General features: G+C 25.7%; 1 protein-coding gene across 1 annotated transcript in view; it reads left to right on the top strand.

The window, feature by feature from the left end:
• LOC108692563 (CD151 antigen) overlaps window positions 1–5,008 on the top strand; it is an 11,291-nt gene that overhangs the window by 1,458 nt on the left and 4,825 nt on the right. The window lies entirely within an intron of this gene.

Below are 5,008 nucleotides of genomic sequence, written 5' to 3'. Positions count from 1 at the left end.
AATGACACAAAGCATCTTCAATAAAAGATGTCTCACTTTTTTCTAATTCGATCTAACTTATGCTATGAGTAGTTATGATAAATTTTTAAATAAAATCATTGTACATAGAACAAATTAATAGTCTCATGCAGAATTAAAAAGATAACAAGTTAACAACACGAGTTGCTATATTTACCTATTTCATAAACTGTCTACTACTCTGGGATTGAGATGTCATTATAGTTATTGAAGATGAAGCATGACAGAAATAAGCATAATAATTTTTTGATGTAGATATGGAGAAAAATATCGTATGTGTGTATATATATATATATGTATACACACACACACACACACATATATATATAATACATATATACGAGTCAGAGAGAGCTGTACATCTGCTAATTAAATTAAGGTGAGCAAGAATATTTAAAGAACGCGTCAAATGCAAACTTAATCATCATAATATAGTCGATTTTTAGTTGACTTTTTTTGAGACAAGTATCTGTCGACTATTAGTCGATTATTAGTCGACTGACTTTGAAGTCGACTCTTGACTTCTCTAATCAACTTATAGTCGACTTTTAGTAATTTGGGTTGTAACGAAGTTACAATTACAAGTTACTTTCTTAATAACTTTATTTTGATAAATGTGTTACTTTTTCTTTTTGGTAACTGTAATGATAACGTAATAATTTTTTAGTAACAGTAATGATTTTATAATTACTTTTATCGTTACTTTGTACATGATTGGACACGGTTCAATTGGACACAAGCTACTCATAGCGCTTTAAACTTAAAAGCCTCTAGGCATCCGTTCGTTGTGATTGGTGATCGTCGATTTAAAAAAAGTATCGGAAAAATAATGAAAAGTTACTTTCTCAAATAACGGTAACTCTAACGATAACTCTAACGAGTTATTTTAAAAAATTAATAACTGGTAATAGTAACTTGTTAGATTTTCTACTCGATAATGAGTAACTGTAACTTGTTTTAAAAAGAAACTTTTCATTCCTTGTTTCTAATACATTATTCAACAAAAAATAGGAAACACTTTTGAACGTGTTCAAAATTGCGCAATATTTATATTACAGAACTCAGTGAAAAATCATATCATCATCGCAGACAAAATATCAAAAAAGCATTTAAAAGCTTGAAATCTCTATTTTTGAAATCGGATTGATATTTCAATCTGACTCTTTTACGGAACTTATACAGACAAAAATGGATACCCGTCAAATCTGAAAATGTTGTACAAATTTTACGAAGGCCTCTGACGTGAAGTAAAAATCACACAAAAATACGATTTACAGCAATCGAAAGAGTGCAATCTTTATTCAATTTACTTTTTTATTGAGTGTTGTATGATTTTTTTTTCACCGAGTTATTGAACGTTGAAGCAAAAACTTGATGACTTTTGTTTCAATTGAATTAAAAAGCAAATTAAAAAAAGACTTGTAACTCAAGAAATGTATTAAATTTGACTCATAAGAGAATGGAATAAGATTTTGATTTAAACGATAGAATCTTTCTTATACATATTTTCTTGTATTTTTTGAATCCATTCTGCAAACGTTTATTTCACTGATTTGATGGGAACATGTAGAAAATCACAATTAAAAGTAGCACAATTTCATCAAAATATGATCTTTGATTGCAATTTTTTAATATTTTCTCAGTATAGAAAAATAGGTTCGTGTAAATGCAATAAATTAAAATGTTACGGCTTTTTTAAAACGAGCAATTGTAGTTAATTGATAAAATTCGTCTTTATAATTACATACATATAACGCTATAAATTTCAAATGTTTCGATTTACAAAGTCTCATCAATGCTAATAAAAAAAACGTATATATAATCCCTTACAATATTAACGAATTTACATATGATACATACGATACATAATAAAAATTATCGCTCTAAGCTAATCTTATTTATTCCTGTTAAGATATTACGGATCAAAATAGATATCTGGTCTGAAATTTGAAAGTCCAAAATTGTAAAATTGTGTTTAACTAGCTCTTCGATTGTTATCGAGAATCCGAAGAACTAGTTAAATAACTGAAAGATGTTTCGTTTTTGTCCTTAAGAAGTGTACTTTCATAAGTACTTATATAAGTCTATGTACTTTTAATTATCTAAGTTGTTATTACAAATGAGCGAAATATTTAAAATTTTTTTAGATGCTTGTGTAAGTAGAGGAAAGTCACCGATATACTTTGTTTTTAGACAATATTTCTTAAACAAAGGTCAAAATAAAACTTTAAAAACATAAGTATAAACTAAAAAAATGTCTTCCATCAGATAGTAGTAACAATTTATAATACTGTTGTGATAGTAGTAACAATTTATAATACTGTTTGCAATTTTGCAATAATTAATTTTTTCATGAGGTAAGTAAAAATAAGCATCTGACAAAATAGGTTCCAAAACTGACACAGTAATGCTACGTTTCTCTATTCTTTTTCTTTTATAGGAATTATCTGTATACCTACAAGTGAATGTATATAAGATATTCCAGAATCTTTTCACTTCGTTATAAAACATTTTTATTGAATTACATATATGCATATTTACTTTACGCTGTTTTGCAAGATGCAAATATGTAATACGATAACTTTTCAAGAGTTTTTCCATATATGCATGATTGGCTTCAGCTCCAATAGAGCTATTTGATATTATAAAGCAACATTATAAAGATTAAGCTCATGATCTGTTTTAGACAGATGTGGCGATTTATGCTACACTCTAATTTAAAATTTAAAATTGTATTATGAAAAAATTAAAAGAAAAAATAATATAAATAAAACTTTAGGAAATTATAAGCATTTAAAATGACGTAATATTATCAATAATATAGTCACTATTATTTAAACTATGCAATTTACAAAAGAAGATGTAAAAATTTTATTTTCGCATTCGTAAAATTCGTTTTTAGCTGATTTGATATAGATACAAGTTACAAATACACGAATTATGAATTTGTATTTCTTTAATTAAACAGATCATTATTTTATTAGTACCATATTAATAAAGTGCAATAGTTTATTTCTGAGAAATAAAGAGGTGTCACTTTAGAAAACCTATGTTAATATCGGTGATTTCCTTCTATATAAATGTATCTACAATTTAATTGTATTATATACAAGATAATCCACTTAAATCGATCATCTGAAATATCTCGCTTATTTTTGATGATATAAAAAAATGTTTCAAATGAAAGTGGAAGAGTTTCGAGAGGGATGTATTTTGGTCATGTTGGTTTTTTTTTAGGAAACGTCAAAAAGATATGAAGATTACCTCCACTTTTTAAAATGAAATTGTATGATTTTTTTACACAATATGATTCCTATAATTATGCTACATATAAAAGTATTAAGATGGTAATATCAAAAACTTAATAGTTGATGAGATATTTTACATTTTATTCTGGCACATATTGACATAAAATGTTAAATAACTCGTGAACTATTAATTTTTTTATAATACCTTATAATATTTTTATGAAGAGAATAATGAGATGAATCAATTGATAAAAAGAAAACACATAGTTACTTATTTAAAAAAATTTTGCATACAATTTTTTTAGAGCAATAATATGTTTTCTTTACACTAACTGTCTTTACACTTTTTGTCTCATTATTCTGTCCTTTCCTACTCTTTTTATACTCAGTTTATCGTAAACTATCGGTTTTTTAATCTGTACCTTAATACTTTTATATGCAAAATAATTAGAGAAATCATATTATCTAAAAAAAAAAATCATATAATCTCATTTTAAAAAGTGTAGGCGACTTTCATATCTTTTTGATGCCTCTATCTAAAAAAAAAACATAATCAAAATACATCACCCTCGAAACCGTTCAATTTTCGTTTGAAACTTTGTATCATCAAAAATAAGCGAAATATTCAAGATGTTCGAAATGTTCGATTTAAGTAGACCACCCTGTATAATAAAAATTATTATTTGTAATAAATATAATTATAAAATGTTTATTTTTTCATTTTTAATTCTTAAAAAATATTTTATAGTTTATATCTTAGACTGCATTCCGATAGTTGCTATCAGTGAAAATCTGTAATACATATAATAATATTACGGATTTTCAATACTGGAAGTGAATCTTGAAATACATTCTTAATAATAACATTATGTTTAAAACAATATTTAATTTAAATTCGATGATGGTTGAATTTAACTCCCGATTGTTTCTACTAACTTCGGTCATTTTTTGTGCATAAACGCATCGAATGAGTCTAATTTTATTAACATCGTACATGAGGGAGCAAAACTTACAATTTCCCGAAAAATAACGAAAATATAAAGATTTGTTACTTTTTCAAATAATAATAAAGGTCGAATTACTTTTAAAAAGTAAGTAACTTGAAGTAATAAACGATAATAAATTATTTTTAACAAAAATTGATTGTAACTAACGGTAATACGTTATTTTTTAAAGTAATGTTCCCAACTCTGGTTACATGTAATCATGTAATGTACATACATGTTAAATTTCCACTTAACAATATAACTAACAATATAACAATATATATAATATGATACACATGTTATATTATTATACAATTATATTATTGAGTGGAAAATTATAACTAACATTTGTATGTTACATGTAATTTTGCTGAGATAGAAGTAAAAAATAACAAAACATTATTTAATTCAAGAGATTATATATAGATTACTATTATTACTATTATTACTTCTTTGATATCTAAGAGGAGTAGTAGAGATAGTTGATATTTAAGAGGAGAGTGACAGTAGGAGAGAGAGAGAGAGAGAGAGAGAGAGAGAGAGAGTCGACATAAATATCATTCTATATTCTTGGCATTCAATGAATAACAAAGAATAATACTTGTATTGATTATGTATCCTAAAAGAAAAGCAAATTTTTACAAAGCGAGAGCAAAACAAAATAGAAAAATCGCTAATAACTTCTCACCGTGCTCATTTATATATATAAGACGAAATATGTATGTATAAATAGCATGTCATCACTTGATTTTGTTT

The sequence above is a fragment of the Atta colombica genome, unplaced genomic scaffold (assembly GCF_001594045.1).
Source record: "Atta colombica isolate Treedump-2 unplaced genomic scaffold, Acol1.0 scaffold77, whole genome shotgun sequence".
NCBI classification, from domain to species: domain Eukaryota; kingdom Metazoa; phylum Arthropoda; class Insecta; order Hymenoptera; family Formicidae; genus Atta; species Atta colombica.
Note: the sequence above shows the minus strand (reverse complement) of the source record. Positions and strands in the feature narration are given on the sequence as shown.